The sequence below is a fragment of the Parasteatoda tepidariorum genome, chromosome 2 (assembly GCF_043381705.1).
Source record: "Parasteatoda tepidariorum isolate YZ-2023 chromosome 2, CAS_Ptep_4.0, whole genome shotgun sequence".
Lineage (NCBI taxonomy): Eukaryota > Metazoa > Arthropoda > Arachnida > Araneae > Theridiidae > Parasteatoda > Parasteatoda tepidariorum.
In genome coordinates, this window is record NC_092205.1 from 20517793 (window position 1) to 20545526 (window position 27734).

General features: G+C 28.4%; 1 non-coding gene across 2 annotated transcripts; it reads left to right on the plus strand.

Moving 5' to 3' along the window:
- The first annotated feature begins 214 nt into the window (after window positions 1-214).
- Window positions 215-12188, plus strand: LOC107448869 (uncharacterized). 2 transcript variants are annotated; one of them, XR_011636103.1, is made up of 3 exons: window positions 215-3447; window positions 7122-7383; window positions 10107-12188. It is a non-coding gene; the product is annotated as an uncharacterized protein (transcript). The 2 variants fall into 2 exon arrangements; XR_011636102.1 differs by having other exon boundaries at window positions 215-7383.
- The last annotated feature ends 15546 nt before the right edge of the window (window positions 12189-27734 follow it).

Here is a 27734-nt window from a genome sequence, read left to right on the forward strand (position 1 = left end):
GTATTTGACACAGCTGGAGTAAAAAAAAAAGAACAGATGTATGTATAATCGTTGAGTTGTATATAAATGAAACATTTATTCAGACACTTGATGGATGATCAATTGTAAATAATATCAATGATCAACTGCTCCATAGGTCCCCATACCTTACAGGTAGGCATTGCTTTTTCTTTTTTTTTTTTTTTTTTTTTCANTTTTTTTTTTTTTTTTTTTTTTTTTTTTTTTTTTTTTTGTGCATCATGGGAGGTATTAACCATGTTTCCTATCAAGTGATTGGTAGGTGTTAGTAACCTAATAATTGAAACCGACTAAGGACTAAAAGCTTGTATTCGGTATCATATCATATGACTAACTTGAATATCAGTGTTAATAGGAAAATTATATTCATTTATCTGTAGCTACATCACGAATTATGTATTTATATCAAACTTTTTTTTATATTCTTTTTTGTATAGAAAATAATATTTCTTCATGTTTAAATAAATATAGTAGTAAGTAGATAGTTATTGTAGATTATTTAATTATTTCTATATCCTTGAAAATATTCTAAAAAAATTTACGGTGTTTAACTTCGTTATTTGTGTGCCCTTCCCGTAAACGGACAATTTTTCGGTCCCAAGAATGTCCGCTTAACCAAAGTTTCACTGTATATATATATATTGATAAATTAACTGAATAATTATTGAATTGAATATGAGGAAATTCGATTTCCTTCTTACAAAATTAAATTCATTACATTTCATGCTGTTTATGAGGTATTTTTATATGCTGCAATGCTTAATTTATTGTTTTAATTACATAAAAATTTTTGTTTCATTTATCTAAAATTTTATTTACCTTTAGTCTAAAATGCAATATTTAGTTTTAATAACTTAAATTGGAATTTTCAATAATAATGTGTCTTGTATAAATCTTTTTTTGTCATACTAAATTTTTTCGTGGAATTTAATAATTGCTTGATTTAAATATGAAATTTGACCTCTTTCAGTTTGAATGCATTACATTATGTATTGTTTATAAATTATTTTTATATACTGTTAATGTATCTTTTAACGTATGTTAAAGTATTTGGTTCAGTAATAGACTCACTGTACATTTTATGTATTTCCATGAAATGTATCATTTTTAAATGCTTATGGGCTTAAATGGGCTTTGTTACAGAGCTGCCTAATTTTCAGATAATATAAATGAAATATGTTCATTTAATTTTATCTGATATTATTTATAAATTATTTAATTTAGTTATGGATTTTGTTGTAAGCATAAACAAAATTATATATGTGTGGTGGACAATTCTCCAATTTTTTTACCAATTACTTTAAAAATTTATTTGTTTGCAATACTTTTTTAGCTGTGATTCTGGTATCTAAGTCCTATATTTTTTGTGCAACAAAACAAAATGTTACAGAAAGCAAATAAATTGCAAAATAATTTGCACAAAAAACACTTAAAATACAATAACTTTCAATCTAATTGAAATATATAAAAAGTTTGTGTACTGTTCTTAAAAGAACGTGGCCCTTTGAGCATACTGAATTTAAAATTCCTCTAGCCTGCAGAGCAGTCTGCACGGTATTTTTATTAATAACGGTCACAGTTCCACATTTTGATTGTTGTTGTTTTCTTTTTAAGTACTGTTTGTCAAATCTTCAGATAAGAAACAATAAATATCATTTCTTACTTGTTATTGTAATGTTTACATTATGTTTTTTAAAAAATTTGTTTTCTTCTAGGATTTATATGCTGAAAGAAATTTCTTTAAATTAAATAATTAATTTCATTATTAAAATATGTTTAGCAAAAAAATTGTCTAGCTTTTCAATGGGATACCTGCAAGTGATGTAGTGTGGGCATCTCGACCCTGATTGGTTGTTGAAACATGACATTTGTTTATGTTATCAACTGTTCTTTTCATTCTATTTCGAGTTAGCCCATCCTGTCTATTATCAATTTTCTTAAGTGACACATTCTAATTTCCTTCACAAAGATTTAAATTCTTTCACTGAATACTTCTTACTTAACACAAAGAAAGTAGAACGAAAACAAACTAATTATGCATCAAAGTTGCCAGGTACACAAACAAGAAATTCTCTGTGGGATACGACATTGTTTTTAATTAACTTCATGTTAATTAATATTCTAACTTATGTGGAGAGACTTAGATCAACTTTAACACGCCATCTTGTTTTTAAACAATCAGCTGATGCTGAGGTCACATGTCTAGGTATTAAAGATCTTCTTTAAGTGCAAGTATCCAAATGTAATTCATAATTTTAATTCAAACTATGTTTTCTTGTAAAGAGTATATCTTTTCAAAGTGTGTAACAATCAGGGTAAGTAGGAAAAGTCAGGGAAATTTTTCAGACCTTAGTAAAAAGAATTCTAAGTTTAGAAATATTGTATAATACTGAAGATAACCCTATTTTACTTATTAGTAAATAATTTATTTCACTTTCTTTTGCAGTTACTTCTGTCTGTTTTAATCCTTTCCTGCATTCAAAGATTCTTTTCCTAATTTGATGTACAATAAGAAAAATAGATTTAGTCAAAATTTGTGCACATTTAGTATTGAAAAATATTTTTGTTTTTATGTGCTATATGTTTGTAAATATTAACTATTTGTTTTTTCAACTGATAAAAATTAAAAAAATAATTTAGAAAATATTATTTAAATAATCATGTAAAAACAAAGCAGTCTGAATCTTTTTTTTTAGAATTCACTTCACATGATTTCCTTAATTTATTTCATGATGGTTATATTTTTTTAAATATAAATCTTTATCTTAAGCTTTCTTATTTAGTTTAAGATATAAATTAATATTACTGAAAGAATTTTAAGTCATTGATTAAATTTGTTTACTGTTTAATTTTACTCACTAGAAAATTTACGAAAAATTGTTAGAATAAAAGTTCTAAAAAACATGGAAAGGTTTGGGAAATTTTGATCAAAATTTTATCATACTGATTTTCTCTATATAAAAAAAATTTTATGACTTGAAATGTTTTTTATAGGACTTTATTTTTTCTTTTATTGTATTTCCTTTATTTTTCTATGTTCTTTTTATCTATTTATTCCATTCTATTCAAATATTCTGTGTGATTTTATTTTAATTTTTAGGATATGTATTTGAAAAACCATTGAAACATAGATGTCTTCATTGTGGGTACCTGGCTACCCATTTATGTCGCCTGAAACAACACATGAAAGTGCATACCCAAGAGCGTCCATATGCTTGCAGCTTATGCCCTGGAACTTTTAACCATAAAACCAGTCTTATAAGCCACATGTATTCTCATACTGGTAAAATGCCTTACAGATGTGAAATTTGCTTGAAAGAATTTGCTTTCAAATATAGCTATAAAAGACACATGTTGATCCATGCGTCAAAAAAGCAAAATAAATTCAGCAAAAACTCTTAGTACAATTTGATGTGTATCAAAATACTGGTGAGACATTGGTGTTTAAACTTATCAACAAAAAACTTTTATCAATTATGGATACATTTTAGTGGTACAGTAGGGAACCGATTATCCGGGACCATCGCTATTCCGGATAACTGATTTTTCCGGTTTTCTGAATCGCTACAAAAAGCCGTTTTTTTATTGTTAAACCCAACTAAAAAAAAAAAATATTTGGAAATAATCTTAAAAAGAGGAAAAAACGATGAAGTAATACTCTAATGATTATTTCCAAAATGATGGTAAGGTAACCATCTTTTAAAAAAGAAGGAAAAATCTTATGAGGAAAAAAAAATTTTTTTTTTTAAAAAAAATGGCGATTTATCGAATTTCGTTCCGGTTTTCTGATTTCCGGATAACGGGTTCTGTACTGTATTACGATAGTCAGTTCAATTCAGCAATCTAATTCTTATTCTAAGTTTATGCTATTTATGTAATAGGATTATACAGTGAAACTTCTCGGGAGCAATCACTATCTGTTCCACAGTAAAATGGTCGTTAAAGGAGGTTAGTCAATCTTATGAGTTACTTCCATTGACTTCAAAATGCTATCAGAGGTACATAATTTTTTGTAAACTATTTTAATTTGTGTCACTACCTTGGTGCTGAAATGTCATTAGTGGTGGCATCATGAATAAAATTTAGCATCAATAAAAACAATCCCTATTGATATTATTATGAGTAAAATCAAATTTACCAATGATGGAATTATTTTTAATAAATGAACAATTATGTTTTTCGTTTAAGTTTCATTTAATTTTACATCATAAAAATTAGTTAGCTTTGAATAATATTAAGAGGTTTGTTTGTTCGTGATGCTTAGTTTTTTTTCTAAAATAACTTTTTCTAATTTAACTTTCAACTCTAAAAGTAAATCATTAATAGCAATATCTTAAGTACAATCTGACTACAATGTGAGGTTGCAAATTTCTTACTCATATCATCAAAAAGAATCCTCTAAATAAAAACCTCGCAGAAATGTTTTGAACACATTTTAATTACTTATTTGTTTTGCTTATATTTTTGTTCTGATATTTTTTCGTGCTTCCTTATTCGGCCATTTGGTGAAGACGTTTGCCCGGTTGCTGGTAGAGATTTTGATGTTTTTTTCTAAAGGTTTTCTTCAACACAAAGTCTATGGAAGAAATTCTGTGCCTCTCAAAAGTGGTCATAAGTAGAGCAAGTTGCTACACAGAGGTAGTCTTTCCTGGAGGTTTCACTGTATAATGAACTGCATATTTGCAGAATTTTTTTAAATTCATTTGCTTCACTTTAAAAACCCTTTTCCCATGCAATTTTGGGTTTTAAGTTTTTTTTAATTTTTGTTTTCTAAAAGTTTTTTTTCTCGTTATGTTTAATTCGCTATTTTTTCTGACTATTTAGTATAATGCTTTTTAATAAAAATGCGAATAAAGGCTTTGCTTTATTAATAAAAGAAAATAGTATTTTAAATGTTTTTAAAACTCTTTTGGATTTTTTCCTCAAAAATTCAAACATTAAAGTTATGTTGTTACTTTGAATAGATATCTTGATATTGTAAATTTATCTGTCTTTAAAATTTTTAAGATTTTCTTTTGTTGTTTATTTTGATGTTGAAAGTTTTCAAAAACAAAATTTTTTATAAATCTTCAAGCATACAAGGGGGAAATACTAAATTTCTTTCTGAAAATGCTGATTACCAAATTTCATTGGTTTAATTTTGTCACAGAAAATCTCAAATTCTAAAATAATGTCTGTTACATTTTTCTCAGTTTGATTGGACAATAGGTTTGTATTTCATGTAAAAATAAGAATATGTTATTCACTTTATGTAATTTAAATAAATATAGAAGAATTATGATTGTCTTCTGAACCACGCTTTCTCTGAATGTTTTTTCTTTTAATTTGGAAAATTTAGTTCATTGTATTCTAGTTTGGTTTTTATTTTACTGTTAATTTTTTCCCGTTGAAATATTTTAAATATGTTATAAATATTTGTTTAATAAATTTAAATAATTATGTTTTGTTTGTTATACTACAATGTTTTTCAAACGATTTGAAATAAATATTCTTTATTTGATTTGTATTTAATGATTTTTTATTACTATTTTCTTAATGCTATTTTTTATTCTAGTCCCTTGAGTTAAGAGTAAATATAGTGTGACTATGTACATATTTAAATTTTTCTAGTGATAATGGTTTGGTGAGAGTGTATGCTTATGCATGTAATGAAATAATGCATGATGATATAACAGAATTATTTTTTAAAATCAGGTATCCTATTTTTTTTCAGCCGGCCTAAATCTATGGATGAAATTAATTTTAAAGTATAATTTAAAAATTAGTGTTAAAAAGTACTTACACTAAAGAATGTATTTGAGAAAGATTAAAATTTTTATGAATGTTTATTTTTTTATTATTATTATTTTAAAAAAAAGCAAAACCAGAATTTTTTTTCTCCCTGTGTGTTTGCCTAATACTGTAAGTGCAAATTTTTGTAGCTTCAAAGCTACCTTACTGTTCAAGACCATTTGCAAGCAAACAATAAATGCTGAGTAAATTTTCTGCACTAAATTTTAAAAAGTGTGATTGAATTTGCCTTTCAGATTTTCCAATGTGCGAACATTCTAAATAATACTTTGAATTATACAAAATTCAATCTTCTTTTCAAAATTTGTCATTTTTATTTATTGTTTGTTTGATAAATTTTTATGTTTATCATTTTATGTTCTTATTATTCACAAAAATTTGGAATTAAAAATACATTTTTTACTTAAAAAGTTTGAAAAATATTTCATGCATTTGAATATATTTTATAACAGAAAGTTTGGTTGGTTGGTTGGTTCTTATGCCACTTGCCACACGGGCAGGCTTGCTTGTTGAAACCGAGCAGATTTAAGGCAGAGTGTGCGATTCTTGTTTTTCAGTAGCACCATCTATGGCCTAGAATTCGACTTCTGCCACATCATACGTCACACCTGTTTATAAGGCGGACCCATTCATACATCCATTCATTCATCAACAGATTGTAATTTTGACCTGAATCAGAGAACGATCTATCTCCATTCCAGTACCCCCAGAGGTATTGATTTGTTATGGAAACATGGAGAACTTTGGGACTCAACAGAATTTTAACGTGCATCAGTCACCAACTACACGGGGAGTTTTCGGCACACAAACTCTCGGACGTGGTCCCAGCGCCCTACCGACCAGGCTATCCCGACCACAGAAAGCTTATATACCTTTCTGAATCGATCTAAAGAGTGTTTGTTTTATTTTTATGGCTTATGAATTTCAAAAAAAACATTACCTCTATTGATTGTATATTAACTAAAGTAATTATTAAAAATTGTTGTATTTATTTTAAGTTAAAAATTTGAGAAATTGATTAAAAAAAATCATTTTTACTAAAAAAGATTAAAATCTTATCTTTCAATTAAAAAAAAGGAAAACTTGAATTTTTTTTTTCTTAATTTAAAAAGTAATTAAACTAAATCTGTCAAAATAATCATTCTGCTATTAAAGTATCCTATCTGTTCAATTTTACATGTTTATTTTAACCTTTGTGTCAAGTTTTAAAATTTTTTTATTAAGTAAATAATAATTTATGTGGGCTGTGTCAAATAATTAGTTTTAAAAGCTATTCAATAAAACAAACAGAATTTATTTTATTCTTTTTACAGGTTACGAAACTTGTGAGATATCTGAAACTGCTCAAACATATAAAGTGTATTATTCACCAAATGAATGTGCTGACTTTTCTTCTCTAGATCGTCGATTTTCGTGCCATTTATGTCCAAAAACATTTAGACAAAAAGTTAGTTTGATAGCTCATATGTGTACTCATACAGGAAGAAAACCATTCCAATGTAATATTTGCTTACAAGCATTTTCTTTTAAGCATAATTGGAAAAGGCATATGATTCTTCACAAGCATTAGTTACAGTAAGTTTGGTGTACAACTTTTGATGAGAAGTTTCTGAAAAGAAATCAAAACAACAACTTTTTGAAAAAATATATTTTTCGTCCCCAACCTGATAATTTTCTGTTTCATCATTAAATGTTTGTTAACTTGAATACTTTTGTAGGAATTCTTTATGTTTACCATACATTGTTATTTTATCAGATAATTTTTTTTTTCACTTTTAAACAACTATTATGATTATCATTGTTGCTATTGAATAATATTAAATAATTCTCCATATAAACTAAATTATGCATTAAACATTTTATATTTAATATGTATTATCCTTTTATTTAATAAAGTTTCTGAAAAAAATTTTTTATCATCTTAAATAATTTGTTCTGAGAAAATTAAGCTATTTGTTCTTGGAAAATTAAGCTATTAAAATAAATTAGCTACTAGTTGAAAAACAGAGAAATTTTACCCAAGCTAATTACTATTGATGTTCTTCTCATGTTTATTCTTAATTGTAATTAAATGCTTATTTTCTCTAATTATTTTTCAGATTTATTATATTGTTCAATTAAAAATTAAAAGATTTTCTATTATGTTTTCCATCAGAAACTCAAATTTAGTACTTAAGGAAGAAAAAAATTTCTCACAATCTAAGAAGCCTAACAATTAATGACAAAATTATTGTGAGTCTTTATATTGTGTAATTGATTAGGCCAAAATTATTTCCCATCTGAGACAGTTTTAAGCCTTGGACAAGAACTGTATGCTATAGGATCTAGAACACTCAGTTTTACAGATGTGCAGGATTATAGGTATAAACATAAAGCGTCAACTACTTGACATATTATAGACTGAAAAAGATATCACTAAATTATGAACTAGAATGAAGAACTTCCTTTGACAAAATTATTTTTAAACATATTACTCTGATTAATTGTTTAAAGTGTGTTTGGTTTTCTTTAAATAAATGTAATCAGGGCTGATTGTGCTCCGGAAAAAATCCGGATTTCCGGATTTTTCGTTAACCGTGATCCGGAAGTTTCCGGAGATCGAAGGTTCAGATGTTTAAAAAAATCGGTGATCACAAAATAGTTCGGAAATCATATTTTCAAAGGTGGAACTTAAAAACGCAGTTTATTTTATTTGTTTATAAGAGAGCTACTTTCTAAGCTTATATTCAAGATTAATATTAATTTTTTATCAGTAAATAGTTATTATAATCGTAAACTCAAGAAAGAAAGACATATTTGTAAATTTCAATTGCTTCTCCAGGTCATCATAGGTATGTGTAAAATTTTAAATATATTTTAAGTAAACTAGGAAGTATTGAGAAAAAGGAAAAAACCTTGTTTAAATTTTTTTCTAATTTTTCGGTTTAAACTTTTTATTTATTTATTATTTTTTTTTTACTCAAGAAATTTTCCGGAATTTCGACTGGGGCTCACAATCCCCCCTGTGTAATTCATAGCTACTTATTTTGTCTTTCCAATTATGGAATTTCGAATTTAGGTTCCTGTGAAGTAACCCATACTAGTTTTTAAAAAAATATTTCTACTTCTAAAAAAAAATATTTGAATTATATAAAATTTGAAATTAACAAATGTCAATCATAATTCATAAAAAATTATAATTGTTTTTGAAGCACAAATGAGTAAAAATTGTTTTAAAAATAACTCCTAAATTATTTGCGTTTATGGGGTATTACGTTTTAGTTTAAAGTTTAAGCATAAGTTTTTATCAACTCTTGAATTGTGATAAATTATAAAAAATTGTAATTAGTATCATTTTTATTTTTATAGAATCACCTTAAGAGTAAACAAATAATAGAATCCAGTTTTTTATTCACTTAGATACTTTTTAAAGTATGGCGAATTTATCCTACCTAAAAAGTTAAAATAACATCAAATGTTTCAAAATTTCGACCACTATACTAGCTGATCTATTGAGCCCATATTTTACAGATAGTGTCTATATTTCAAGAATCAAATATGTGAATCTCTTGAAATGAAAGTACTATTATTCAAAGAAGGTTTATAGTGGCATATTTTGTTACTGTATTGTTTATACTAATTAAAATCATATTTTAGATTTTTTGATGTTTATGGAATAAAATGTATTTTATTTCAAAATGCAGAAAATTATATTTTTCATTGCATTCATGTAAACTAATTTATAAAATTATTTTAAGATTGTATATATAATAAGGATTAAGTCTGGATTCTCTTAATCACAATTATTATTTATGTTTGCTAGCTTTAAAAAAATGTAACTTGAATCTCACATTTTTCTTTTTCAATGCAATTTCACTCAAATTTTACAACTCTTTATATACAATAAGTCTCAAAATAAACTTTACTACCATATCCCGTCAGTGGCTAATTGAAAAAACATTTAAAAAATTAGTTTTAATCTTTGTAAATTATATATTTTTTGCCACTAAAAATTTAATGCTCTTTTTATACTATGAATCACAAAATAAAGTTCATCACCATATCCCTTTGACGGCATATTGCTAAAATTTCATTTAAACTTTTTATCTATGTAAATTATTTATTTTTTGTTGCCAAAAACTATTTTATGGTCCACTGTGTACAATATAAAACTAATTAGCACCGCAACAGTTGTATTTAAAAAAAACATTTGCATTATTTATTTTACTATTTCCTGATTTTCACCACATTGAGCTGTTTATTCTGTTCATTTATTTAATTAAAACCCCTTTTTTATTAACATTTTAATTTTTTTACAGGTTTCTTGTCTAATGTAAAGGTTTACAGGTGTTCCTTTTGTCCATATGTATCCTATCACTCTGGCAGTCTAAAAAACCATTTAAAAGTACACACCCAAGAGCGGCCATATGCTTGCCACCTGTGTCCAAAGACTTTTAATCATAAACTTAGTTTGGATGGGCACTTATGTGCTCACACTGGGAAAAAACCATACAAGTGCACAATTTGTTTCAAAGAATTTGCATTTAAGCAAAACATGAAGCGTCATATGTTAATTCATATTTCTTAAAGGAATATCTTTAAGCTATATGGTGATAGTTTGAAATTTTGTTTAGATAATATCATATTTATTTTATCAATGTTGTTTCATTATTTTAATTCTTCATTGAAACATGAAAATAAGTTTAAAACACTTTTGTGTGATATTTTTTTTAACAATCTGTCTTATTTGTAACTTTTTTTTTGTGAAACCTTACATTACATCAATTTTATTTTACTATCTTTAAAATCTATTTTCAAATATAATGTTAAACTTTTATTTAAGTACAAATTCTACACATGTTGTGTGCTATATTATAATTTACACCATTTTGCTGAAAAAAGCGTGGTGTAGCATAAGTTAAAGAAAAGAAAAATGATGAATTGAAATACTGAACATGTCTTTTTAAATTTAAGGATTTAAACTATGTCAAAAACATCAGTGTATGTTTAAATGAGAATAATAAAAGAAATTTATATGTTCCGTGTCTATAAACTAGAAAATTTGCTTTGTATAAAATATTCAACTACACAATTTTTCTGTGCTCATCTTTGCATATAAGCAGCAAATATGCAATTGCATCTCAAACAAAATCACCAGAATACCGGAAATAACATTTTAAAAAACACATAAAATACAGAATCTTAATATGTAAATAAAAGATGCAAATATACGTAACACCTTACCACATTTAGCATATTTACAATTTTTTAAAGTCATAACTCTTAATCTGAATGCAGAGCTGTAAATATATTACAAAAAAAAATTTCTGTATGTTGTAACTCATGTGCTCATGATTTAACCCATTCTTAGTGCAAGGACCTTATTTGTGACAACTTAAGTCTGATGAGGTTTAGAACAAAACCCTTATTTTAAAGATGGACCACACAGAAAAATTCATTGGACTCACATCTGGTGAAAAAGGTGACCATTCTTGTGCTGTGAGAAAATTCGATAAATTTGCTTTACTTCATTCACTAAGTTCATTTAGCTCTGTGTATTAAAACAGAATCTTGTTGAAAATTATATTTATTACTTTTCTTACGTTTTTGATTTAAGAGGCATAACATATCTCAAAATAAGTTTCGGGTTTTTAAACTTTTGTTCAAGCTATCTATCACTCTATTGGTTTTCCAATATACTTCCTTAATTTTATGTAATAAAAAGTTCAATTATTTTCTTAAATTTATTCATTAAAAATATTATGTAACACACTCATAACAAAACATTCTTATTTATTATAAAATGGAGTTCATCAATATTTTTTGTTTATTAAAAAAACTTGAAAGGAAAAGAAACATATTCTACAAGTGTATCTTACATTTTAAATAAAATAGTCCAAATCTTTTTTACATATTAATATTAATGTGCTATTATTGCGATATATATGTACACAATTTTCAAATATTTTTAAAAAAATTATAGATCTAAGTTTTATGTTTAATTAGTTCTGACATCAGTTATTTGGTTGGTAAATTACTCATCTGCTTTAAATAAAACTTTTATTTCCAGATTTTGATACTCTTTCAACATTGGGTGTAGATGGTAATTGTGTGTTTGCCAGTGTCAGCGTGAGAGACCACCGCAGTAAACAGACTGTGTTTCGTCCATTTGCTTGTCCCATGTGTCCTAAAACATTCAATTCAAAAGTGAGTCTGGATGCTCATTTGTGCTCTCATACTGGACAAAAGCTGTTTAAGTGCCAGATTTGCTCGCGAGAATTCTCTTTCAAACATAGTCTGAAAAGGCATCAGATGATTGTACATGGAAAGCATGACTAAATTGTCAATTTATGTTGCCTTTTTTAGATCTATCAAACTATTAAATACATATATTGGTTTAAGTAGGAATTTTTCTTTTATTTTGACACTTATTAGCTACCTTTCTACTGAAGACTTTTATGTCCAAGACTTTAGTGACAAACCATGTTGTAGTGCCTGATTATACACTAAGAAAATGCTGAATATGCAACATTCTATGTGTATATATTTTTAAATTGTATGTGAAAGAGTACAGAAACTTTTGTTTTGGACTAGGTTTAATTTTAATTTTTCGCAATTTTGGCTTTTATAAAGTTTTCTTTTTCATTTAGTTTTAACAGGCAGGATGACCAATCTAAAGACTAGATGATTCTTTCTGTGAGATGGTCTATATATTTTATTTTATCACTAGTCTTGAACAGCTCACCCAGTTTTGAGCATATATGGCAACGTTACTTTTAAAAAGTAACGAGTAAAAGTACAAGTATTTTTAAAAAAAGTAACGAGTAAAAAGTAAAAAGTTCTTATTTTAAAAAGTAACGAGTAAAAAGTACAAGTAAAAGTACANTGGAAAACATGACTAAATTCTCATTTTATGTTGCTTTTTTAAGATCTATCAAACTTTTAAATACATATATTGGTTTAAGTATGAATTTTTCTTCTATTTTGACACTTATTTGCTACCTTTCTACTGAAGACTTTAGTGTACGCGACTGTAGTGACAAACCATGTTGTAGTGCCTGATTATACACTGAGAGAATGAAGAAATTACAACATTCTATGTGTATATATTTTTAAATTGTATGTGAAAGAGTAAGGAAACTTTTGTTTTGGACTGGGTTTAATTATAATTTCTTGCGATTTTGGCTTTTATAAAGTTTTTTTCATTTTGTTTTAACAACCAAAAGACCAATCTAAAGAATAGGTGATTCTTTCGGCAAGATGGTCTATATATTTTATTTTATCACCAGCCTTGAACAGCCGACCCAATTTTGAGTTTATGATTACCAATGTTCCACTTTGCAGCCTTGTAATTTTGGACTCGATCCAGAAGTCAAGGATATTCCTGGAGTTGGATATTTGCTATCGTGGATGACTTTTTTGATAGAACTAACCCTCATTAGCGTTACAGGGAGAGGAAAACCTCCCACAGTTAGCTTGACTTCAAGATGACTCTAATCCATGATACATTTACGACTGAGGATTGTGGTCGGTTCAAAACGAGTGCATCATTTACATCTACCAGACATCATGAAGATTCTAACCCGATTCTCCTCATTTTGTGGCGAGCGCTCTATCCCATTAGCCACCATGGCTCAGTATGCCTTAAGTGTAAATGTAAATTAAGACTTTTTATAGTGAAAAAGCTTTGAAAATTATGTATAAAATTACTGCGCATAAAGCTTCAAACAAGTGAATAACTATGTTTCAAATGAAAGATTTTATTTAAGCTACAGCAAATTTCAGACATAATTTGGTTCCAACTAAAAAATTTTTTTTTCCTTAACAATTCAGCATAAAACATTAGTTTTCTACAAAAGATTTGTAACAGAGAACAGTATTATAAACGATGTTTTGTAATCATCGTCTTTCATATGTATTTTCACAATATTTTTAGAAGAAGATGCTGTCATTGGATGCCGCAAATTATTAACTAGACGAGGAAAAATTTTAAAAAATACCATCTAAATTTGAAAAATCACCATATTGAGGTAGGTGAGGTAAAAAATTTTAAAGCGTGATTGATTGCCAGATGACACTTGAAAGTATTTTAAATGGTCACTTTTCAACTCCCCTCTGTTTCCTCAGTCAATCAAACAGGTTTCGATGTTTATTACCCGCCTTCCTTTTTACCTCTCTGAAATATTTGCTTCCTCAAGTGTAAACATTTCTTTTACTTCATTGTTAATAGAATTGTTAAATGTCTGTTTCAATGTCATAAATTACAGAAGATACTGTACCGAAAAGTTATAAGTGCTTAGATGAGTAAAAATTACCTATAAATGCTATTTTTCTTTTTTTAAATAACTATTGTCAGCATTTTGAATGTGACTTTCATAGTTCTTTGCCATTCTTTTAATGTTTATTCTTCTCTTAAATGTATTTTTCATTTCATCATTATAAAAGTGCTAAATCTATGTTATTATAATATAAAATGTTTATTTAACTTATTATCTAAGTAATCAATTAATGCTTAACTTTATCTTTTTTAAAATATCTATATATCAAAAATTTTAAATGAAGGTAAGCTGGGCTCTGATTGCAGAATCTACTATTTGTCCTCGCAATATTTTCGAGAGAGCTCTCTTGTGCATGCCTGAAACGAAAAAAAAGTTATTGACAAATTTCTTTGGAATATTTGATTGTTTTCAATACGTAAAGAAATCGTGTAAAAAAAAATTTGAGTTCTCTTTTATGCATTATTTGTATTACATAAGGTTTTTTTTTTTCAAATCATAGTGTAATCTCCTATTTACTGCTCTATGAAGAGCATTTGTTACTTTCTTTATTATTTTTGAGTAAAAGCGATTTATAAAATCGCTTTAAATTTTACTGTTTCAATTTTTTCCATCTTTTGTCCACTCCTCATATTAATTTTCAAGCAAGGGGATGAGGTCATCTATTAATAACACAGGTTTTCTCTTTCTCAAAATATGGATTATTTCCTTACCAGAATCTTGGATTATTTTCGATTAAATTTTATATATATATGTGGTGCCCAATTCCTGTGCAGTAACCTGATATCAGTTCTTAGATCCGTCAGTTAGAAGTCGCCTTTAGCTTGAAGTCTCGCCAGACTATGTAAGCTGGAAGCTGATCCCTGTGCACGACTAGGAAGCAATGGGAATTTCCCTAAGACGAGGGAGCGGGATTGACAACGAACCGAAAAAGACGTATGGACTCCAAAGAGGAGTTATGATTATACCATACATTCAAATACGAACTCTTACTTATTATTATTTTTTGTTATTCGTGTGATTGTTAATCGTCCGTCCTTATGTAAATTTAATCTTCAATATATATGTTTTTGTTTAAGAATGTGTCTTTTATTTAAGACGATCACTCATGCCGTCCCCACATATATCAGGGCTCGAAAAAACTCAGAAATTTTACCCGTCGTTCTTTGAAATTAACCCGTAGCTTCCTTCTAAATAAATAAAAATATAATTTTCTCTTATTTATTACAAACATTTATATAAATTGCACAGTGAATTAATAGTTACTAGGATTGCATTATACAGCAGTGGTTCCAAAACTTTTTAGACCCCTTTTGCCCACGGACCCCCAAGTGAAAAACTGCATATGTGTACGGTATTAAAATTACAAATTAAAAAAAAAAAACATTTTGTTGAAGAACTGTTTGTTGAAATTATATCTTTCGTTTAAAATAAAAAAATAATGACTTGGATGAATGTGATAAGATTTTAAGAGTGTATTTATGTCCGGCTCAATGTTTGTGAGCACTAATTTCTAATCATTTATTTATTTATTTTTGTGATGAGGCTCATTACGGCACTGAAACTGAGAGATACAGAAAAAGTTTTACAACAAACTCAGTTTTACGATTTTAGTTTTGATTAAATTTAATTGTTCCTCTTTTAGTTTCAAATTAGTTTCGTTAAGTTTGACAAATATACTGAAAATACATCCGCTGTAGCTTGTTTTAAGTTAGCCAGAAAACCTCAGTATCTTCCTACCATTGCCGGAGCACCGTCAGTAGCTACAGATATTATATTAGTCAAGAGTACCGCTTTTAATTCAGTCAATAGCGTTTCACCTTTCGTATCGCTTTCCAAACACTTAGCAAATAACAATTCTTGGTAGAATTTGTATTCTTTTACAAATCTTACATAAGCTAAAAGTAAAAGCTTCATTTCCTGGATAAGTGGACTCGTCAAGCTATATAGAAAATTCAGATATTTTTAAGTACTTACATAAAGAATTTTCTACGCACTTCAATCCTTCTTTGTACATTATTATTACTCTTTTGACAATGTTAAAAGCTGGTTTGTGCAACCCGGTGAGTATTATCTCACTTACAGCTAGTAAAATAAGTTCTTCAATAATGTGAGGCTTTCCGGACTTTGCAGTCATGTAATATATAGAAACATGCAATCCATCGTCACCTCGCATAAATTTTGTCCCTATAAGTTGTTGCAGTGACGGTGTTTTCAGATATTTTCTTTGACTGTTTGAAAAATAGTTAAATCTTTATCTTTTTTGTCACTATGGATTTTTATCAATTGTTCGTTAAGCTTGGAATGTTTCATTGAATCACTTGTTATAGTTTTATTACATAAAAGACACATAGGTAAAGTACTATTTCCTGGTGAAGAAATAAAAACATACTTCAAATATTCAACACTGTATTTTCGAAGTTTTTTCTTCGACTCATTCATACTGTTATCTCTTAAAAAAGGAACAAAAGATGTAAGAAAATTTGTAAATAAACTGTTTAATTTGTAACAAACCACTGTTAATAATTATAAGCACCCACTTTTATTTATAGTTTACTTAGGACGTAAAAATCGCTACTATTTCATCTATCTTAATTTCCATAGTAATAAAAACCAATCACAACTTTATTATTTAATATTAAACCTCACGCAGAACCCCTGACATTGTTCTAGGACCCCTAAATCAGTTTTTATTTTTCACGGACCCCCTGAATGGTACCACGGACCCCTGGGGGTCCATATGGACCACTTTGGGAAACACTGTTATACAGTAATAAAAGAAATACTAGGTTACTAATAGTAACCTATTATTATCTTTTATGAAGTAATTTATTTCTTTTATGAAATAATTTAAATGACAAAGGTCAATTTATCTGTGGGTACTGCGTTTTTTAAATGAATCAAATAAGACGTTTGCCAGTTCCACAATTAAGCCAATAATTTCCAGAGGTTTCTACACAGAAATCTGAAAGGGGTTTTCCATTTAGGTTCATAATTGCGTTTAACGCTTCTTGCTTAAGACCAGTACGTAATGTTTTTTTTTTTTTTTTTTTTTTTTTTTTTTGTAAGTTTATTGCTGAAAAGCCCCTTTCAACAGCTGCAGTACTCCCAGACAGAGAAGACATCAATTCCACCATGCGCAGTATGTTGCTGTATTGTGGGTCATTGCTGCATTAGGTCTTTATAAATAGCTTGGGCTCGGAGGGTTGAAGTTTTCTGGTGTTTCTGCACATGATCAGAGGAATGGTTAATTCCTTCGTTAGAAGTCCAAATGCACATGCACAGAGCAACTTTTCTTTTGTTTACCGATTACCTGAGCATGCGCATTTGGTCTGACAAAGGAATTAACGGAATGTCTAGATTAGAGGGTAATTTTAGAAGTGAGGCGCTAGACTCTTGTAAGATAACAAAAATTGGAAATTCGTTATCCGCGGGGAATTTTTGACAGCCGAGGACGGACGGATTTTCGAGCCCTGATTATATATATTAATCCTGATATTAGTGTTGTACTTCACTTCACAATGCATAAACTGTCTACTTAAAAAAAGGGAAAAAATGTAAATTATATGGTTTTTGAAAAAGCAGAGAAATATTAAATTTTTTCTTAAAAATTATTATGATTATCCTTTGAATAAGAAAACAAAAAAGTAAATTTCAATTAAGATAATAAAATAATTTATATGATTTTGTACAATCTTGTTTTTTTACAATGTCAAAGTTGGAAAATTGTATTAATTTATTTTAAAAAACAGATGCAATGAAAAAAAATTAAGCATTCTAGCAAAAGCCTGTTGTGGGCCAGGAAGATACTAGAGGTTGAGAGGTCTTCAGGCCGAACTCAGTTGTTGCAGGGATGGAGACGGGAAGAGAAAATTCTAAATATGCTTTTAATTTTTTTTGTTTAATTTTCACAAATAAATTGAAGTTGGATATGTCTGACAGAATCTTTCTATACATGTAAAAAAACAAGGTCTCCACTCCATCACAATTTGAGATACAAAGCATATGATATTTTCGTTAATTTCTGTAGTGATTTGACTACTTAAGCAAATTTTTGAGTTGAGTGTAAGGGTAAGGGAATATGACTATTGACCTCTCGATTGAATATCCGACTCTCTTGAATGAAGATTAAGATAGTTTCAATGAGATGGGTGCATGGACTACTGAGCAAACCTAAGAATTAAGTTAATTATTAAAAAAGAAAAAAAAAATTGATCAGAAAATTCGATGAAAAAGCACAATACAGTTATTTTCCAATTTTAATTAGACATATTCAATGCATTATTTTCTTATATGTCGTTAGTAGATTACAGTGAAACCTCTCGAGAGCGACTACTCTCCGTTTCACAGTAAAATGGTTGTTGATGGAGGTTGATCGTTCTTAGAGGTCACCTCCATTCCATTGACTTCAAAATTGTTATTGAAGCATATTATTTTTCGAAAACGATTTTAGTATTAGTCTGTGTCAATTCTTTAGTGCGGAAATGCCACATCTGTTGGCGTCTCTAAAAGACGGATGTATGAATTTAAAAAAAAAAAAAATTGCTTTCTTATTTGACATTTCTTGCTTTTGGTGCAGATGCTTGCCCGGTCGCTGGGAGAGGTTTTAATGGTCTATAAAGATTTTGTTCAACACAAAGTTTATGTAAAAAATTCCGTGCCTCCGGAAAGTAACCCGTTTATGTAAAAAATTCCTTGCCTCCGGAAAGTAACCCTAAATAGAGGTTGTCGTTACACAAAGGAGGTCTTTTCTGAAGGTTTCACTGCAGGGGGTGTTTTATCTGTGTATGGATAAAAAATTATTATACAGTGTGATCGATTTTTTCTTACCTTAAAAAGAAGTTATGCTCCCTTCTCTTCAGTTGTTAACTGAAAAAGAAATTAATAATGCAATAATGTAAAAAGTAATTTTTATTTTTTACTTTTGATATTTAGTTAAATACTTAATAATTTTATTGCCCCTTACAATTATTATTAATATTATTCAGTTTCAAGAAGCAATGACAGGAAATATTGCTTTAATTTTAAATGTTTCATTTTACTTAACCAAAGAGAATTTTCACTTTAGTGCCAGAGCATGTAAAAAGTTGACAAATATTTTTCAAACTACAGCAAAATGGCAATACTTTTCAATTATATGCATACAGCTCCACGCTGCTGTACTAAGCTTAACTAGTAATCATAGGATGAATTTATGGCCTTTTTTATTTTCAATTAAATCTATGAAATTACTTTCAGGTATCAGGTTATTTTGTAAGATTTTTATTTCCATGAAATGCTTGGATTTTTTTTTATGAAAGAGACGTTGAGTGTTAATGAAACAAAGTGTGATGTTTTTTCTCAGCACCTAAATTTTATTGCAAGTTGATTTGAATATTTAAATTTCTCCCTGTCTTTTTCTTTTAAATATTTGACGCTGTGTCATTAATGACGATTTACTACTTACATCCTTTTCGATGCACTATCAACATAAATTTTAATTTTTCTATTTCAATAGTAGGATTTAACATCGAACACAACTAATGGAAATAAACAAAAATATGACTGATTCATTAAAATATGGAGTGTCAACTCATTAAACCCAGAGCAAAAACTTAACCCTTTCCTTTATGTACTGTTAGTGAGCCTTAAAACAGTGGAAAGTTTGAAAAATAAGATATAATGACTTCACACTCGCGCTTTATTATTCATTCAGAATATTTCTATGCTACATGTAGTTCACAAGAATTAGTTTCTATAAGAAATTTTACTTAATTTATATTGACTTCAACTTAAGGTTAAATCTGCTTTAGAAAATAAAAATGCTAAATTTCATTATTTATATAAATTTTCAACATAAAAGTATGTATTTAAAAAAAAGAACATCAACTTACTACTGTTCTGTTTTCACCTGTCTTTATACAATCATATAGCTGAGAACAAAATGTAATTTTTATAAGAAACAGAACATATTACACATAATGTATGTCATAGCTTAGAACAATTTTTTATATATTGATTGAAACACATGTTAAATAGTTATCATATCGTTAGAGATAAAATTCAAATGTCTCCGCCGGAACTCCCTACGTCACTGGTAGAAAGCGGGCAGCCAAACTATTACCATTAGATTTCACATTAGCTTTAAAGTTAAAGTATTGTTAATTTAAAAGTAAATGAACTAAAACTTTAACATGGAATATTATGCTCCAGAAGCAAATCTGGCGGCTAATTTGCATCAGTTGCAAAGTTTTCCATTGTGCTCTTTAATTTAAGCTTACTTCTTTTTCATTAGAAATTTTACAGATGTGTACTTTATTTGTCCATCTCCTGATAAACTTAGTAACTAATATTGAAACTAGGTAGTAATTAAATTATAATTTCCAGCTCAGAACACAGCAAACCATCCCTTCTTATTTAGTTCCGTTTCTGCTCTATACCACTCCACAGCCAATGCCTTACGCAGGAGAGAGGGGCGTTTTAAGGAAACTGTTTTAAAATAGAATCAACAGCAATGGGCCAGAAACGCTGCTGGAAATAGGTCAATTATAAGTAAATTTTTCTAGGGTCAGACAGATTCTTCTATTTTGTCACTGCTGAGTCTCTGAAATACAATTGTGCTTACAAGGAAATATTCAAGGCTAGCTGAATTTTATGCTGCTTATGACGCTTGACATTTCTGATTGAGTCAGTCTATATTATTATTTTATCGCTAGAACCTCCATTTTTACCTACTTAGCAACAATGCTCTTTTTTTCTATACTTTTCCTTCAGTTTTTATATATTGTACCCTGTTTATGATTTGCGATCGCAACGATTAAATACGCTCTCTGGGGAGAGACCGGTTTTATGTCTTTGGCCCTTGTTCCTTCCCTCTCCTCCTCTTTTCAGTTGTATAGGAATGTACTACGATATTTTCCCTTTTTTTAATACTTTTCCTTTTCAATTTATAAAAGTATTTTCTAAAATTTCCATGATGCTTTTCTTTAGAACTATGTTTAATGTAGTTTTCAGTTCCATATAGTATTCCAACTTAAAAGATTTTAATCTATATGAAAATCAAGAGGAAACTAACGTACTTCCTTCCTCCATGACTCTCCACACGCTATTGGGGAAAGCATGCAAAGTGTTGATAAAGGTAGTGAGTTCTGCTCTACGCCACCCGCAGCCCATTTCGATTGCCAATAGTAAAAAAGTACTTAACACTCTTATATTTCAAACACTGAAATTTATATGTTGCATATTTTTGAGAAACGATCCAAAAACAACTGCAAAAATAGTTCCTGATTTTAGTGAAATTGAGGCGGGTCACTTAAGAAAAAAACAACCACGTCCCGCAACAGCTTGATGTAAGTCAGGAGGTTCCTAGAGTTTTAGGGCTCCATAATTTAGAGACCATTGATATAAGCGTGGCATTAAGGTTAGTATCACACGCAAATCATCGTCTTTACTTCCCTTTCAAGCTGAATGGGCTTCAAGTTGTCACTGAAAATCGAACCTCAGCTCTTCAACGAGCCTCTAAGTAATAATAAAATATAATTAGTATTACACAGAAAAAAAGTAAAATACAAGCAACCTAAAAATGTCATTTGCACTTTTCCGTTATCATTATAGTTGTTATTATTTGCACTTTGGATGGAAATGTTTTCCTAGTGGTAGTGAAAAAAAGATTAATTTTCAATTGCAAGCATAAAGACTATTCTGATTTTTTAGGTATCTAGCGGGTCACATTCATTTCGGCTGCAATCACTTCATCGACAGGGTCGTTTCTTCGACAATCACTACATCGACTAGCCATTTCATCGGTGCCACTTATACAGATCATTTAATCGACAGAGTCATTTCAATGTAATTCTGTTTCGTCAACATTGTTATTTCGTCAATGGGTTTGCTTTGTCGACGCTGTCATTTCCTCGACAGGGTATTTTCTTCGACAAAGTCGTTACGTCATCTGGATTTCTTTGTAACTTAGTACATTTTGCTCGTCTAAATTTTTTAAACTTAGCTTAAAGGAAACTTAGTGTCTTATGTTGTAATTACCAGAAAATATGTATTTTTTAATTTGAAATTGTTTACTCCTTTTGTTATACTACGTTACATTGTAAAAACTGAGCCTTAGTTCAATTGGAGGTTTAGTGGTATTTTATTCGTATTTGCTTCTAAAATTGTTTATGTATAGGTTTTGAAGATTGTATATTATAGATTAACATCACAAAGTAATTTCTATAATTACTGTTAATGACTCTTGATATGGCAAGTAAAGGAAAATACAGGGGGGAAAAGACGTAATTTTTCATTTCTCTGTAACTTTTCTTTTCAAAGAAATATTGTATCCGATAATAATTGAAATTGAAATAATTTTCGCACTGAAAATTGTTTTTTAAATTAATTTTTTTTACAAATTGATAGTTGGGTAGAGTTTAAACCAGATCGATTGATGCAACAACATTTGCTTTTTTAATCTCTAAATTGCAATCGAGCAATGCTCGAGGATTATCCTCAGATAATTACTACTAAGTGAGATTTCTTGACCGTTGTCAACAACCCATTTTGGATCTAATATACATATATAAGTAATTCTTTCTAAACATGACAATTCGGACCGAAAAATTTCTTCAAATTTAAAGTCTTCAAAATAATTTCTTCAAATTTAAAGTCTTCAAAATAATCTAAAATTTTTTTGTATACTTCTTTAGGTACACTTATTATTATCTGACATTCAGCAGTGTAGTTTATTGACATTTGCTCTAGGAAAAAAAATAGTAATTCATCAAATCTTGAATGCCAGGAAAATGACATATTACCTTAGAAGCTTAAACAACAGTCATTTTAAGTTAATAGCAAGTAACTCAACTTAGGCTTTTATGTTAGATGGTCCATAAATTGCTTAAATTAATTCTTTTTATCCACTGTAGGAAGAATCAAAAATGTTTTTGTTGCTGATATGTACAGAATAAAATTGTCCATAATAATCAATCATTAGATAAGTAAATAACTTTGATTACACTCAAGCATATTACAATCAAACACAAACTTGGTACTAGGTAATATTTGCTTTCCCTCTTTATAGTATTAGCTGTTAAAAAAACTTTCTGGTAACACTTCAATGTTCTGGCATTCATAAGTCAGGAAAATGACAGCCAGGATAATGACAAATTCGCCATTTTATAGCATATAACTTTACATTGATTTAATATTTTGGCCTAAGACGTTTATATTCTGCAGAAAACAACAGGATTTCTTAAAATAACTCAGATAAATTTATGTAGTTTATGCTATTAAGGATTTCAAGAAGCCAGGAAAATGACAACACAAAAACCTACTCACCTTGAAAAATTTTTTGAAATAGATTTTGAAAATTGATCAGAAAATTGGTTCTTTATTCATGCAACAAGACATGTTCATATAGGAGGGTATCTAATCAATCTATTAACATAAGATATTGATTGCTGGCTCTATCAATTTTGGTTATAAACCACTATATAAAAGTAGCCAGGAAAATGACAGATTTTCTTGCGACAAGCAAATTGTTGACAGAAAAAATTATTTTAAACGAAGTGTTTGTAAATAATACCCTCTGAGTATATTCTAGAAATTCTTACAGCGGTTGTGATAAAAAAAAATTAGATATTGAAAAATTTTTGAGAAGTTTTGAAGCTGGTTATTATTGGAAATATTGTTTGGGGCATACCAGGAAAATGACATTTTGAAGTTCAATTAAATTTTTTAACTATACAAAACAGTCAATGANAACTTTAAAGTATTGTCAATTTAAACGCATATTAACTAAAACTTTAATAGGGAGTAACATGCTCCAGAAGCAAATCCGGCGGCTAATTTGTATCATATGCAAAGTTTTAAATTGTGCTCTTTAATTTAAGCTTAATTTTATTTCAATAGAAATTTTACAGATGTGTACTTAATTTGTCCATTTCTTGATAAACTTAGTAACTAATATTGAAACTAGATTGTAATCAAATTATAATTTCCAACGCAGAACGCAGCAAACCATCTTTTCTTATTTAGTTCCGTTTCTGCTGCATACAACTCCATACCCAATATCTTATTCAGAAGAGAGGGGCGTTTTAAGGAAACTGTTGAAAAATAGAATCAACAGCAATGGGCAATGTATGCAATTACCGAGTAGCAATATTGAAATGAGATTTTTCTTAATAATACAAGGGAGTAATTCACCGTCTTACAATAACTATATTCAAAGTTTAATTAAGGGTTATTTTTACGTATAAAGTGAATACAAAAATATCTTATAAAATATAAAAATATTTTTTTTTGAACTTTAAATAGTAGGGTACACAACTTGTTTGAATGATGAGTTTAGATATGTTGACCACAATTATGTTAATTTTAATGCAGACCTAAATGTTTTAAAAAATAATTATTTTCATCAGTCAACATAGTGATACACTTGCATTAGAAATAATTCTTTTAATAAATTATAATTCTTTTTTAATTATCTTAATTCTTTTAATTAATTTCTTTTTTTTTCTTCTTCTTTTTAACAGTTTACTTAGTAGTTCACTTTGCATAAAATTAAATTATTCTAAACATTACACTAAAAGATGAAGAAAACCAAACTGATACTTTCCAAAATAAAAATATTTCCTCTTTCTAAAAAAAAAAGAATTAAAAAAAAATATGGAAAAATAAATGTGGGAAAAGGGGATGGATTTTTTTTATCACATAAAGTACCACAGAAGTATATTTTAAAATATATTAAGTATTATGTTCTTGAATGAAAGTAAAAAACAAAATAAGAGATAAATATTTTGAACAACCTGACTGTATATTAAATATTTTAATTAAAATAATCGTATGGGGTCTAAAATGATTTAATGTAAAACAAACGCAATATAACTCGAAATAAGATTTAACATTCCGTTGGGATTAAGTTCAATATTATTTTAACCTTAGTACATTGATATTTTGTGAATTATAAGAGATTTTATGAATGTTAAATCTTAAAATGGATTTTTTTAATTGTTTTTTTAAGCTACCAAAAGTTAGAAAGAAAGCTCAAAAAAGTAATAAATTTTTTGAAGCTCTTGGCCAAATTTCTCATTTTGTAATAGTATTGTTGTACTTAAAAAAACATGATTTAAAAAAAATAGAAATAAGTAATAGCAATTGAAAAAAAAAACTGAAAATAAGCATGGATGGATGATGAAATACGGTACGTCAAGATTAATGATTAAAATGCTAGATTCGAAAATCGCAAGTCATTTTAATACCTGATTAAAATTATGAGGATTTTCGAAACTCTGTGAAAAAGTCTGGCAAGCAACTGCTGAGTGAGCAATAAAATATCTCTTAGATTTACGAGAAATTTGGCTGATTTATGTGCACGATTCTAGTGTCATATTAAAAATATCGGTATTTCAAAACCCTTCGGAAATGCGTAGTTCGGAAAGCAAGCAATCGAAAAATATCTTGAATTTATGATTATAATTGATACAAAGCACGACAAAGGTGATTACTATTGGCATTGCATGACTGGAAAGACGTGAGTCGTCATATTATCATATTTCAAAGATCGGGATCTTAAGAAACACGTGGAAATTTAACAATGACCTCCAAAAAAGCGATCGAAAAGTTACTTGGATTAACTATGAAATTGACTCAAATAAAGCGCTTTAAAAGAAGTGAATAAAAAACTCAATTCTATAACTTGTTTATCCTTAAGGTGAGTCTATAAAAATAACAATGATACTAAATACAATTTTTTATAATTCATCACTATTCAAGAGTTGATGAAAACTTATGCTTTAATTTTTCTGTTATTAAATAGTAAATCATTTACATTTATTTTTTTTTAAAAAATGAAGGAATAATTAACCGAAGAAATCAGTCATCAAAGTTTAGTTTATCGAGAATTTGGCTTGACAGAAATATCTTTAGTTTTGATTACTTATTGGAAATATAATAGAAATATTGAAGAAAATTTCCATCGGATAAAGTACAACTTGGGATCTAAACCACTTTGGTCTGTATTCTGTCACAATAAACTTTGTCTAAAACACACACTGAGTAAAGCATATTTCTGTCGAAGATTTTTAAAGTTCCACCATACTGAATTTTAAATAAGAAAAATTTAAATTGTGAAAGCATAAGAACAGAGAGGCATTTAATTTACTAACCAAAATAAAAATATTAAAAAATTCAGGAGTGTTTTTTTCAGCAATTTGCACTCATTTGTGCTTCAAAAAACAGTTATAATTTTTAATGAATTATAATTGACATTTATTCATTTCAAATTTTATGTAATTCAAATATTTTTTCAGGGGTAGAAATATTTTTTAAGCACTAATATGGGTTATTTTACAGGACCCTAAATTCACAATTTCATTATTAGGAAGACAAATTAATTAGCTCTGAATTACATTTAACTAAAGGAAACCACACACATTTTAAACAATTAATCAGATAAATATGTTTGTAAATAATTTTTTCGAAGAAAATTCTTTATTCTAGTTGATAATTTAGTGTCATTTTTTTCAGTCTATATTATGTGAAGTAGTTGATCTTTTACGTTTATACCTTATTGCAATACAGAGCATTCCAGATTCTATGTCCTATAGCGTATAGTTTTTGTCCAAAGCCTAAAACTGTTTTAGATGGAAAATTATTTTGACCCAATCAATCACACTATATAAAGTCTTACAATAATCTCGTCATTAATTATGCGGCTTCTTAGATTGTGAGAAATTTTATTTCTTGTAGCACTCCACTTTCTGATGGAGAACATAATTGAAAATCTTTTAATTTTTAAATATACTATGTAATAAACCTGCAAAATAATATGACAAAATAAGCATTTGATTACAATTAAGGATATGAACATGAAAACATGGAAAGAACATAGAAAATAATTAGCTATGGTAAAATTCTATTTCTACTATTTTGAACATTCTACACTTATTTATTTGCTGCCTATCTAACATTGAAAACTTGTGTCCAATTGTGAATTGCAGACAAACGGTGTAATAGTGCCTGATTATACATTCAGAGAATGTAGAAAATGCAACATACTATGTGTATATATTTTTAAATTGTATGTAAAAGAGTACGGAAACTTTTGTTTTGGACAGAGTTTAGTTTAAATTTCTTTGATTTTTGCTATTATATAGTTTTTTCATTTAAATTTAATAACCAGAAAGATCAATCTAATGATTGATCTTTTTTGGCAAGATGGTCTATATAGCTATATATTTATTTTATCACCAGCCAAAATTATTTTGAATTTACGACTACCTATGTTATGTTCCACTCTGAAGCCTTGTAATTTTGAACCCGTTCGAGAAGTCAAGGAGCCTGGAGTATTTGGGAAAATTTTCTTTTGCGGAGGACAGGACATTTTTGATAGAACTAACCTACATTCGCGTTACATGGAGAGTAAAACCTCCCACAGTTAGCCTGTCTGCATGGGGTCTCTAATCTATGATGCATCTACAACTGGGGATACTTTTTATCAGCACTGTTGTCGTTGCGAGCTGATTGCGTCATTCATATCGGCCAGACATCACGGGGATTCGAACCCAGGTCTCCTCATTGGGAGGCGAGAGATCTATCACATGATTCACCATGGCTCTTATATAGTATGCCTCAAGTTTAAAAGTAAGTTTAGGCTTTTTATAGTGAAAAAGCTTTGAAAGGCATGTATAAGTTTAGTTTGCA